General features: G+C 36.9%; 1 long non-coding RNA gene across 6 annotated transcripts in view; it reads right to left on the reverse strand.

Annotated features, from left to right (window-relative positions):
- The window catches only part of LOC138170527 (uncharacterized), a 106,530-nt gene that overhangs the window by 12,885 nt on the left and 79,555 nt on the right, over positions 1–14,090 (reverse strand). For 2 of the 6 annotated variants that reach the window (XR_011170654.1, XR_011170652.1), the window contains one exon: positions 7,739–7,896. The exons of the other annotated variants lie outside the window; for them this stretch is intronic. This is a non-coding gene — a long non-coding RNA (uncharacterized lncRNA). Of the gene's footprint in view, positions 1–7,738; positions 7,897–14,090 lie in introns of those variants that run through there. 6 annotated transcript variants of the gene reach the window in all.

Consider the following 14,090-nt stretch of genomic DNA (forward strand, 5'->3'; position numbering starts at 1 on the left):
AAGGACAACTCAGGTTCATATTCCAATACATTGCTCATACCCACCTTCAACATTTCAGTTTTTCCAGTTTGTGCCAGTCTTACAAGACTATGTAAGTCGCTCAGAGGTGGGCCAAACTTAAGCAATTTCCCCAGCAGTTTAAATTTGGATTGAGCAAATCTTCCTTGCTTTTATTACTAATTGTGATTCACCAGACAGCTGTTCATTGAACCACCACCTCCCTACCATCCCCAATCTCCTTCTCATGTCTGTTTTTCTACTCAGGTAATGAGGAAGTTACATTAACAATCTGAGCACTTAGTCCAATGAATTCTTGAAGAATGTTTCAATATATTTTAAGAGAAAACTAACCTAACTGGATTGAGGGAGGAGTTAAAGGAATGTTCCTACCACAGAGGGAATAGAGTAAGGATGAGAGCATAGGCTGTTGTCCAAGGAAACTGGTCATAGGTGGGCTGTAAAATAGTGTACTTGAGCTAGCAAGGTGCCTGTGATGAAGTACACTCACATTCATCAGTGGCCCTATCTTGCATCTCCAGCTGCCTTTCAGACATCTTCACTGGGGTGTCTAGTAGGATCTTCAACTCAACATGGCCAAAGTTAGACTCATTGTCTTTCCCCTTACACTCTCTCTACCTCCTACCTTCTCTATTGCTCTAGAGGACAACACCTTCCTCCCAATCCCTCAAGCTTCCGACTTTGGTGTCATCCTCAACTCCTCCTTATGTCTCACTTTCCACCCCACAATATCCAATATGTTGTCGAGTCCTGCCAATTTCACCTTTGCAATGTCACTCGAATAAATACCCCCTTCTCTCCTTTGACATTACTATCCACTCTGGTACAAACCATTAGCATTCCATGCCTGGACTATTGCAGTAGCTTGCTGGTGGGTCTCCCTGCCCCAAGTATTTCCCTGTTTGAATCCATTCCCCATTTAGCAAACAAAATGATTTTCTTAAAGCAGAGATCTAACTAATTCCACCCAATAAACTCCAGTGTCCCCTTATTGCCTCCAGGATCAAATCCAAAATCCTCTGGTGTTAAAAGCCCCTCATTACCTGATCCCTTCTACTTTTCCAGTTCTCTTACACCTACATCCCTGCCAGATACTCTTTGATCTGATAACACTGGCCTTCTTGCTGTTCATCTTTCAATTCTGGGAATTTTCTCTGACTATCCTCAATGCCTGGGATTTCCACCTCTTGTTTTCTAAATCCCCACCTAAATCCCATTTTACATAGGAAACTTTTCCCAATCCCTCTTAATTCTAATATCTTCCCCCTCTTTGATATTTTCCTATTAATCCTGTATATAGCTTATTGTACACATTTGATTGTTTGTTTTCTTTCCTATTAGAATTTCAGTACCTCAAGGGTAGGGACTGACTGCCTTTTGCCTCATTTTTAAATACCCAGACACATACTAGACCCATAAATTTTTATTGACTATCTCTCAAGGAACTAAATGTGCTACATGAACCATATGGAAGGGGACTCATATCCATGAGAGAGATATTATAGAGGATCTAAATTCCAGGACTATAGGATCACCAAGGCATTGAGAGTCATAACTCAGAGTGACAAAAAGAACCTTATTAAAGTGACAGAAAAAGATAAGTGGGAGGAAGCTGTTTTCATATTTAAAGTAGCAATTTTTTTGAGCTAAAATTATTTACCAGAAACCCAAAGACATTTATCACGAGAGTAGTAAAAACTATTTTTCTCCTTGACATTGGCTTTTGTTCCAGAAATCATAGCTGAAAAACAATGTATCAAATATAATAGGACTGGATTCAGAAAAGTTCTTGGTCATTCTAATTTCTAAGTGATAAAATTTACAGAAATATTTACAATAGATAAAAGTTATATTAAAATTTTAGTAAAGAGGCAGTATAGTGTAATGTCTAAGAATCTATTCTAGGAATTAAGAAGGCCTGGGTTCAAGTTGTACCATAAACATATACTGGCTGTGTGATCCTGGACAAGTCAGCTAGCCTTCCAGTGATCCCAGACAATTCTCTGAGATCATAAATTACAAAGACAGTGTCAGTCTGAATTTCAAGAGGGAACTCTCTGTACTGATTAAATCACTATCTAGTTCCCAGCCCCACAAAAAATTAAATTTGCAAATTAGCCTCTAGTCCCTGGAGTTCCCTATGGGCTTTAAACAAATACAAATAATCAGCGTAATTTGAAAATTTACATTGCCTCATTCAACTCTATATCTCTATGGGTGCATAAGAATTTAAAAAAGATTTTGAGTTTAAAAATTTAAAATACTTATATCAAAAACCTTGATAAATCAGTTACTAGTCAAGTTATTACCAGTTAAAGAGAGGAATAATTGGCACCAATTTTCTTCATTATATCTAGCTTTTTAAAAAGAATATTTCTCACTACCTGCCATTAAAGAGTTTAGCCCAAATCTGTTTCCCAAATTCCAAAAATCAATGAAAAGTTAATATCCTAAAACAAATATAAAAATAAAAAATTCCAAAGCAAAGCATTTATATAATTGGCTAATCTCTATGACCAATATTTTTTGCATACACACCCATTTGTGCAAGCATATATAATTATATATGCATATATGTATGTATATATATCTGAAATTAATTTATCATCATTTTTTTTTATAACCAGTGACTTTAAAACAGGGAAGTCATGATAAAAACCCTCTGCAACCAGATAACTGGCTGGTTCTTTCTTTGGGGAGTTTCTAACATCAAGAGCAACATAATGAGTCTAATGTGAGTAGTAGACTCATAGAACCAACCCAGAGGTATACTTTTTCTCTGAAATTGTGTTCCTTGTTTAGGAAGTGACTCAGCAATTGGATCTTACACAAGAGTCAAATTAATTCAACAATCATTTATTAAATGCTGACTATGTGCCAGGCAATGAGCCATATTATCTAGTGGTTTACGGGGGGTGTCAAATACTCCTGAGTCTCAAGACAGAACTAGATTAAAATGTAATTGGGAAACATTTAACAAAAATAAAATCACACTAGAACACACATAATGTTATTATGTGTTTTACTAAGTTAATATGTTACTGCAGGGATCCATATGTATACTTTAGTGACTTCATTTCCATTTGAACACATAAAAATGGATAAGGGAATTCCACTGGCTCAGTTCAGGCAGAGGTCACCACTGTATATCTGAAACTTTGGGAGAGCCTTTGTTTAGCATGTATTTCCTGTGCTACCCCTGCAAAATCCTTTGTCCAAAAATCCCAAGCAAGTCTATAGAGATCCTGAAACGATGTGTGAGAGGTCCAATATCTCCAGGACCCAGAGAGAGGGAAAGTGAAGTGCTTATTATACAGGAAGGATATATTTTTTTTTAAGTATACCTGTCCTCTTGTTGTGCTGGGGTGAAGCAACGGGGCTACTGCTAATCATGCACAGCAAGACTGTCTCCCACATGGAGCACGGGTGTATTGTTTTGTAGCTCAAAAGGAGGCAGAACAGACATCTATCCTCTTTTCCCACCCTTCTCCAAGGGAGACTTTAATTCCTGCCAGCAGGGGAAGCAGGAGGTTGAGGCCAGAAGCTTGGGGAGGGGGTACTAACTAGGTTAGAATTATTTCTATATGTTCTTTTAAAAATCATTAGTCTAGGGGATATAATTTTTTTCTTGTAAGTTAAACATTTGGTTACTGTTTAGTAAGTTAGAAATTAAGATCTGTAACATTTATATAGCATTTTAAGATTTGCAAAACATTTTATGAATATTATATTGCTTTATTCTTACAATGGCCTTTTGATATAGGTACTATCTTCCCCCCATTTTATAGAAGAGGAAATTGAGTTTTAGAGGCTTGGTGACTTGTTATTCATACAGCTAGTATGTCTGAGGCCAAATTTTAACTCAGGTCTTTCTGAATCCAAATCAAGCACTCCATCATTGAACCATTTAATTACCTTATAATTATAAGAGTTGTTCAGTTGCTTTAGTCAAGTCTCCACAAACCCATTTATTTTTATAAAATTAATTTATTTTTTAGTTTTCAACATTCATTTCTACAAGATTTTCAAGATTTTAAAATTTCAAAATTTACAAATTTTCTCCCTGTCTCTCCCCTACCCCCACTCCAGAATAGCAAGCATACTGCAAACACTTTCCCCCAATCTGTTCTCTCTTATGTCCTCTCCCATCCACCCTCCCTTACTTTTTTGTAGGGCAAGATGGATTTCTATACCCCATTGCCTGTTTATCTTATTTCCCAGTTGCATGTAAAATTTTTTTTAACATTTATTTTTAAAACTTTGATTTCCAGATTCTTTCCCTTCTTCCCTCTTCACCCACCCCCACTGGGAAGACAAGCAATTCAATATAGGTTGTACATGTGTAGTTATGCAAAACATTTCTATAGTAGTTATATTGTGAAAGACTGACTATATTTCCCTCCATCCTATTCCACCCCAAACTTATTCCATTTTCTCTTTTGACCCTGTATCTTTTCAAAAGTATTTGCTTCTAACTACCCTCCCCCCACAATTGGCCCTCGCTTCTATTATACCCCCTTTTATCCCCTTCCCCCCCTAATTTCCTGTAGGGCAAAATACCCAATTGAGTGTGTATGTTATTCATTCCTTAAGCCAAATCCAATGAGAGTAAGGTTGACTCATTCCCTTTCACCTTCCTGCTCTTCCCCTCCATTGTAACAGTTTTCTCTTGCCTTTTTTTATGTGAGATAATTTACACTATTCTATCTCTCCCTTTCTCCTTCTTCCAATATATTCCTCTCTCACTTTTTAATTTTATTTTTTAGATATCATCCCTTCATATTCAACTTATCCTGTACCCATCTATGTATACATGTATACACATGCACACACATATATACACTGCTATACATACATATATGTATACATATATATTCCCTTCAACTATCCTCATACTGAGAAAAGTCTCATGAGTTACAATGATAATTTTTTCCATGTAGGGATGTAAATAGTTTCTTTTTAATAAGTTCCTTATGATTTCTTTTTCCTGTTTACCTTCTCATGTTTCTCTTGCTGCTTGTTTTTTTTTTTTTTTGGAAGGGAGGTGGACAGTTGGGGTTAAGTGATTTGTCCAAGGTGACACAGTGAGTAACTTAAATGTTTGAGGCTGAATTTGAACTCAGGTCCTCCTGACTCCAGGGCCAGTGCTCTACTCACTGTACCACCTAGCTGCCCCTGTTTCTTGTATTTGAAAGTCAAATTTTCTGTTCAGCTTTGGTCTTTTCAAAAAGAATCCTTTTTGAAGAATCTGCGACCCAGATCCAAGTAGGGCAAAGCAAGAGAAACCTGCCTCAGTGTCAGCAGAGAGATTCCTGTAAATGTCCTCTGGACAGTCACTTGGTCCTCCTGTGATCTGTAGGTCTGGAGCTGGAAGCAGCAGCAGCGGCAGCAGTTGCAGCCACGGTCATCTCTCATTCAGGATCAACAGAGTTCTTCACTGACCTTTTACTTTCTCTTTGGTTTTTATGGGTTGTGGAAACCACCACAGCTGCCAGTGATTCACTGTCATGAAGTCTGCTCTGGCTGGTCTATGCCACTATTCTTGGCCTGTGAAGCTCATGTGGGACTGCTCCCAGCCTAGTGTGACAGGCCCTGTGGCCTGCCAGGTTGCATTCAGTGGGAGAATCATTTCTCTCTGTCACTTTGTGGGTTTTGTAGCTCTAAAATTTGTTTAGAGTCATATTTTACAATTATTGGAGGTGGTTGGAGTAGGAGCTCATGAAAGTTCCTACTTTTACTTCACCATCTTGGCTCCGCCCCTCTGATTACCACAAACCCATTTCCTGGCAAAGATACTGAAATTGTTTGCCATTTCTTCTCCAGTTCATTTTAAAGATGAGAAAATGAGGCAAACAGGGTTAATTTGCTTGCCCAGGGTCACACAGCTAGTAAGTGTCTGAAGCCAGATTTGTACGCAGGAACATGAGTCTTCCTGACTCCAGGTCAAATTAATTGAGTCACCTAGGTGCTCAGTACTTAGTATGGTGACTAGCAAATTTTTGTTAACTGATTTTCTAATTGAAAGGGATATGCTGCTTTGCAGCTCTGAACCTGGAGATTGGAAGACCCGAGTTCAAATCCAGTCTCACACAATAGCTGTGGGATTCTGGGCAAGTCACTTAACCCTATTTTCCTCAGTTTCCTCATCTGTAAAATGAGTGGGAGAAAGAAATGGCAAACCATTTCTGTATTCTTTTCAAGAAAACCTCCAATAGAGTCATGAAGAGTCAGACATGACTGAAAAACTACTCAGCAAAAACAACAACAAAATACAACAGTGACTACCTCATGGAATATGGGTGCAGATGTACCTATACCTTGACTTTCTGATGGGCCACTTGGTGTGGGAGCTTTGGAAGAGAGGTCACTGCTAGGTTTCCAGTGCCCCTTGTCTATAAAAGAGAGAGAGAGAGAGAGAGAGAGAGAGAGAGAGAGAGAGAGAGAGAGAGAGAGAGAGAGAGAGAGAGAGACAGAATACTGTATTAAAAAGGATTGAGACCCTGAGCCCCATTGGATATGGTACCCTCTCCCACTAAGGTGCCTCACTTAGAGTAAGCCATTTTATGTTCATATCCTGGGAAATCCTGACCCCACAGAATGCAATCAGGCTTTTCTGCTCTCTGGCTCATTACTCCAACACACCAGAGCACCAGGGAAAATACTTTAAATGACATTTAGTCAATTAGCCAAACATTTATTAAAAACGTTATGTTTCAGGCCCTATGCTGAGTTCTGGGGAGACAAAGAAAGGTAAAAACATAGTCCCTTCTTTTAGGAAGCAAAGATTATAATAAGAGACAAAATACAAATAATTATGTACACGTAAAGCATACACAGAGAAGATGAAAAATCATTTCAGAGGGAGGGCACTAGTGGTAAGAGGTATGAAGAAATATCTCCTACAAAAAGGGAATTGAGATGAGTCTTGAATGAAACCAGGAAATCCAGGCAGTGAGGAAGGAGTACATTCCAGAGAATGAAAAGGCAGAGATGAAGTGTCATCTTCTAGGATTACCATGTCCTGAAGAGTACATATCAGGGAGTCAGTGTAAGAAAACTTAAAAGACAGTATGGTGCCAGGTTGTGTAGGACTTTGAGTGCTAAGCAAAATATTTTGTATTTGGGGGCATTTGGGAGCCTCTGGAATGTATTGAGGAAGGGAGTGATGTGATCAGATTGTCTTTTAGGAAAACCACTTTGGAAATTGTGGGCAAATTGCAATGGAGAAACACTTGAGGCCAAGAGATAAACTATAATGCTATTGCAATATGCTAGGTATGAGAGGATGAAACCATACACCTGGGTGGTGGCTGTGCAAATGGAGAGAAAGGGTCACTTATGATATGGTAGATATTGTGTAATAGATTGGCTACAGGGAGTGTGGGAGAGAGGAATTGAAGATGAAACAATGGTTGTGAGCCTAGGTGACTGAGAGACTGGTGGTACCCTTGAGCATAATAGGGAAGTTCAGAAGAGGAGAGGGCTTAAGAAGTTCTTATGTATAGGATCTTCTCAAAAATAAAATTAACAATACCCATTCTAAAAAGATAGTGTACAAAGCAGACCAGATACAAGAAAGCTACTCCCTGCATTGCCAAACAAATGTCTAAAACTCAAAACTCATAATTTTGCCTTGATAAAATATTTAAAACCAGATAACTCATCACCTATATCACTCTTTCTGGAAGTTAATGCTTAAAACATCAAAACATGATATATCTGTGGGACTGCTGAATAGTATTTCACTTTTATTTTTATTCTGTGTTATGATACAACTTTCTCAAGGTCCATATGACTGACAAGCCAGGTCAGATCTTGGGTTCATCCTTCTGTGGTGGTTATATTCTTCTCTGAATTGTTTCAGATGTCACATTTTTCCTGGCAACAAGAACAAGTACCTAGGAGTTAGGTTGTGTTGAGATGATCAACAAAAGTTAGTGAGGTATCAGACCCAGACACTCTGCACTCTGTCCTGGACAATGGAGATTGGAAGCATGCACTTCTTATTCAATAAATGATTATCTATTGTCATAGAAAAGGAGACAGACTAGTGCAATGGAAAGAGTGCTGATTGAAACCAAAAGACTTGGGCTCAGATCCTGACCCTGAAAATTACTCATGCTATTTTCAAATGCAATTCGCATAACACATTCCCTGTACCTTATTTTTTATATGTGTAAAATGAGAGGGTTTTACTAGATGTACTCTGTGGCCCCTCTAGTCCTATGGTGCTATGAAATTCTTGAGTTCTCTTCTCAGTCAATAGCTAGAGATTTTGTATACACTAATGCAGATTTTTCTAAATAATAATTTAATTCATCACAAACTCTGAGTTTGTGCATTATTGTAAGGTTAATGGGATATAAGATCTTCCTTGTCCATTAATAGGCCTCACATGAACCCTGAAGCAGAGCCAATTATATTCTGGGCCATGGAGATTCCCCTGAGCTTGCTTGCTGGGAGTCTTGATGCAAAGAATGCTTAAGATGTAGGCATTCCTTGGATTGGTGATGTGTACAAATATTTTTGTTGCCTTGCTAAATTTTGCCTTTGGGTCTTCCAATAGTGATGTTTTGAATAAACATTTTGGTTTGGTGTTGGATGAAGAGAGTTTATTATATTTTGTGAACCAACTCTGGGAATGCGTAGGTATATTCATGGAAGCTGCTATGAGTATCACATTGGCATTACAATTAAACTCCATTTTCTGACATTTATGACTTAACTATATTGCTTTGACACATTTAATTACCCCCCACTTACGTGTGCTATTTAATGTATATGCTTACATTCTAAAATCGTAGGGTGATATAATCTCACAGACACTGAGAAAATTTGAAGATATTTGATTGATAACCTTGAAAACTTAAGAGTCAGAATAACCTTAATTAGTGGACAATCTGTGATAGTCTAGAGATGGAATCAGTGAAGGAAATGGGGAAGATCAAAGAAAACTGCGTTGTGACTGCAGAGTATGTGTTGCTCAATATTTGCAGATCTTAAATAGACACAGAAGTCATTTGGATGGGGTATATATAGAATGGCACCTTCAGGATGTTGCATTAGAGTGATTGGTATTTCAGGGAAAGAGGAAAAAAATAAAGGCACAGAAAATGATTGCTGGAAGAAGGAATTGGTCTGAGCGGAAATTCTTTGGAAGAACAATAATCAGAAGTTAAGAGGTTCTATTATGAAGTACAAAATGGATGATTTTGATTAGATTAAATTGAAAAGTTTTTGCACAAAGTCACTGCAACCAAGATTAGAAGGGAAACAGAAAACTAGCAAACAATTTTTCCATTCAGTGTCACTGATAAAGACCTCATCTCTAAAATATATAGAGAACTGAGTCAAAATTATAATACAAGTCATTACCCAATTGACAAATAATCAAAGGATATGAACAGGCAGTTCTCAGAGGGATAAATTAAAGCTATTTATAGTCATATGAAAAAAATGCTCTAAATCATTATTGATTAGAGAAATGCAAATCAAAATGCCTTTGAGACACCACATCATATTGGTTATCAGATTTGCTAACATGACAAAACAGAAAAATGGTAAATGTTGGAGAAGATGTGGGAAAATTGGAACACTAATTCATTGCTGGTGGAGTTGTGAATTGATGCAACTGTTCTGGATAGATTTAGAACTATGTTCAAAGGGCTATAAAATTGTGCATACCCTTTAATCTATCAATACACTTCTAGGTATGTATCCCAAAGAGATCATAAAAATAGGAAAAGGACCCACATGAACAAAAATATTTATAGCATTTCTTTTTGTGGTAGCAAAGAATTGGAAATTGAGGATATGTCCATCCATTGGGGACTGGCTGAACAAGTTGTGGTACATGGCTGTAATGGATTACTATTGTGTTATAAGAAATGATGAGCAGGCAGACCAGAAAAAAACCTGGAAAGACTTATATGAACTGACTCAGAGTAAAATGAGAAGAACTAGGAGAACATTGTGCACAATAACAGTCACATTGTGTAATGATTGACCTTGACAGACTTAGCCCTTCTCAGCAATGCAAGGATCTAAGACATCTCCAAAAGACTAACAGTGGAAAATGCTATCTACATCCAGAGAAAGAAGTTTGGAAACATTGCAGATGGAAACATACTATTTGCTCTCCTTTTCTTTAGTTGTTTTGTTTCTTTTTTCTCTTGGTTCCCCTCTATTACTTCTAATTCTTCTTTGCATCATGACTAATGTGAAAATATATTTAATATGAATGTATGAATAGAGGTTATATCAGATTGCATGCCATCTTGGGGAGGGGGGAGGAAAGGGTGAGGGAGAAAATTCAAAACGGAAAATCTTATGGAAATGAATGTTAAAAACTAAAAATAAATGAATTAATTATAAAAAAAATCAAGAGGTTCTAAAAAACAAACATTCTATTGAAAGATGATGCAATTCTTTTCTTTCTTCCTTTTTTTCCCCCTAGCTACGATTCTGTGCGTATGAGTGTTTAAATTGTAATTTTATTTTTCACATGCATTTGATTCAATCTATATTAAGGTCTTTGTGTAGGATGGACTTTAGGTAAAATTAAACTTTGGTTTCAGCATCATCCCGTAGTAGTTGAAAGAGGCCTGAATTAGGAAGTAATACATGTTGGTTTGAGCCCAGATGGTGCTACTTAAAAGTTATATTGTCTTTGCAAAGGTCACTTAAACGGTTCATGCCTTCGTATTTTCATCTGTAAAACAAGGATGGTGGGCTACATTTCTAAGAATACCTTAACCCTACATTCTATGATCCTATGATTCCTTTGACAAATTTTCATCCTAGAATACCTCACACTTAAAAGTTGCCCCTGTATGCACAGGATCTCTCAGTATCCAGGAACTTATTTGAACTGACCTTCTGAGGCATGTTTCTGCCATTCCAAAGTTTTGTTCCTATTATAACTTTCTTGTCATGTGTCCTATTTTCTTAAGTGCCTTTTTGTTAGAGGACTGTTTAGCTAGTCTGATAAAAATGCTAAGCTACTAGATACCATGTTGGCATTATTTATTTAAAGTCCTTTAATATTTCCTTCTTTTTTTTAAAAACCCCTTTATTATGTATTTATATAAAGAGTTCTAAATTTTATTTCCCCCTTCCTGCCACTCCTCCACTCATTGAGAAGGCAAGAAAAACTATCAATTACCCATGTGAAATCATGCAAACCATAGCTTTGTATTAGCCAGATCATAAAAAGCAAGAAAAAAAGTGAAAAATTATACTTTAATTTGTACTCAGATTTCAACAGTTCTATCTCTGGAGATGGATAGTATTTTTTTCATGATGAGTCCTTTGCAATCCTCTTGGATCATTGTATTGATCAGAGGAGCTAAGTTTTTCATAATTGATTATCATTACAGTATTGCTGTTATCATGTGTGATGATCTCCTGATTTGGCTCACTTCATTTGGCATTAGTTCATGTAGATCTTCCCATGCTTTTCTGAAATCATCCACATAATCATTGGTTGAGGTAGCTAAGCCTGGAACCAGAATCATGTGGTCTGTATCTTGCATTGCAGTTCTAAAATAAACTATGGGAAAGACAATAAAACTCCTTATATGCTAACTCAGATCATGAGCTTATAGCATTTTCCTTCCTTCCTTCCCTCCTTCCCTTCCTCCTCCTCCTTCTCCCCCTCTGTCTTCTTCTTCCCTTTCTCCTCCTCCCTCTCCTCCCCTTCCTCCCCTCCTTCTTCTTTTTCTCCTTCTCTTCCTCCTCCTCCCTCCTTTTCTCCCTCCTCCTCCTTGTCCCCCTCCAAGCGTTTAATTATTGAATTGAATTCACGGTGCTCAGTAATCACATCAAAATAATGCCACCTGTAAATAAGCAAATGCTGTCAAATATTATCCTTCGCTGTCATGACTAGCTTTGTGAACAAAGTAGGAGGTTCAATTGTAATGCTATACTCTCTTCTTTTCTTTCTTGGAATTGTTTAATGCAGGCAATATTACTCACTTCCCAACCTTTATTCATCACTTTTACACAGATAATTTTTATCTCCAACCCATACTATTTCTTGAGCTACAATTTTTTTTTTTACAGACATACAATATTATTTTAGAATCTCAAGTCCAGAAGCCTTGCCTTCCCTTCTGAAGTAATTTTGCAGTGTTCTCTTCAAAATAAAATTATGCAAGTAAATTAAGAGGCATTCACCACTCTTTATGTCTCTGTATGAGTTCCTACATTTGTTGTCAAAAGTCTTTCCAAGATGGCATCCCCCTTCCACAATAAGACCTGCAGTATTTATTGGAGAATACTTTGTATGGCCAACCAAGACCTTAAGACACCTGAATACTGGAATGGGATGCTCAGTCCTAAAAATCCATGTCCACTTTAAGTGGTGGTATGGTAATAACCAAGATGATTTCCCAGACTTCTATTTGCATATAGGAAAACTTCTATCTCATATCTGTTAGAAGTTCTGGAATGGTAATTGTTAGGGGAGCAAGAAATTGCCCTTTGTTTTAAAGCCCTCTGCTTTGGGAATTTCTGAACATAGTAATTGGCTGAAGAGAACAATAACAATATTTTAGAATATTTTCTGATTTACATAAAGTTGGCTAACAGAAGATGAAGGATACTATCTCTGATACCAAGTGTTATGGCATTACCTGGACCCAGACTGACACTTTATTTATGGGGTTATTATAGATGAAATCTACTTGGCTGGTTTTAGGGGTAAAATTTTAAAATCTTGACTACATGCCATGTGTTGTAAACATTAATCTCCACAGGGAGTTGTTACTTAAATTGCCTGACAAATGTCAGAACAGCCTCATCTTATTCTTTTAAAGTAGGGGTCAGAGGTCATATTGCAAAGTTTGTTTTCCTTCCCTTTGGCATATTTAGGATTTATTTTAGCATATGGAATGAATTGTCCATATAATCACATTTTTAGTGATGCCACTTACCCAATTTTCTTGAAAATGTTTATTGACCACTTCCAGAACGTTTTGTTATCAATAGATTATTAACACCAGTCTATTTTATGACTGGTTCTTTTTCTAGATTATATATTCCAGTAACTGATTTAAATAAAAAAAAAGATATTCTTTGCACCTTTTCTTTATAGTCCCACTTGATATTTTTGTCTATTTGCTCATCCATATAAATTTTATCATTTTATTTAATTATTTTAGGAAGCCTCTGACATTTTGATTCATATTCCATTATACCTATAAATTAATTTGGTTGGTTTTGCCATTTTTATTATATTCTGATGTCATCTCTTGTTTGAGAAGCAGACAGAGTGCATGAACTGTACTCTTGGATGACATATCTGGTGATATATTTCCAACAATCAAGATGACTAGATTGTCTTATTGCTTACTGTGTAATTCTCTTATGATAACTCAAACTGCTCATCTACCCAGACCATCCTGTGGCAGTGGCAGTTCTTTTGTACTCTTTGAGTGTACTAAAGTCAGTAATTATTGATGGAATATCTTGGGTGGGTGGTAGAAAATCCTAAAAGCAGACAAATTTGCACACAAGTAGGGACCAATCTGTCACAACCTGGTTTCCTCTGGCTGTAGGGGATTAGCTCTGAATATTCTACCTCTACCTATACTAGAAGAGTGGAAACTTTCAGAAAGCATGGTATATTCCAACATTTAGGTAGTCTGCGAATTTACTAAATGGTACTATCCCCCTCATTCTTTAACCATCCTCATATTCTACCAGTCTTTAATTGATAGGCCCAATTCAACTTTGAATATGTAATATATATATATATATATATACATACATATATAAATAATACACACATATTTATAGTGTTTTTTGTATTTTTATTTTATAAAATATTTGAAAATTACATGTAAAAACATGAATATTCATCTTTTGAAATATTTGAGTTCCAATTTCTCTCCTTCCCTCTCTCCCCTCCCCCACCCACTAAGAAGGTGAACAATATGATATTGTGTGTGTGTGTGTGTGTGTGTGTGTGTGTTTTAGGGCCAGGCAATTGGGGTTAAGTGACTTGCCCAAGGTCACATGGCTAGTAAATGTGTCAAGTGTCTGAGGCTGGATTTGAACTCAGGTCCTCC

This window comes from Petaurus breviceps, unplaced genomic scaffold (assembly GCF_028583685.1).
Source record: "Petaurus breviceps papuanus isolate PSGF00001 unplaced genomic scaffold, PetGlider_PUasm1.0 38, whole genome shotgun sequence".
Classification (NCBI taxonomy): domain Eukaryota; kingdom Metazoa; phylum Chordata; class Mammalia; order Diprotodontia; family Petauridae; genus Petaurus; species Petaurus breviceps.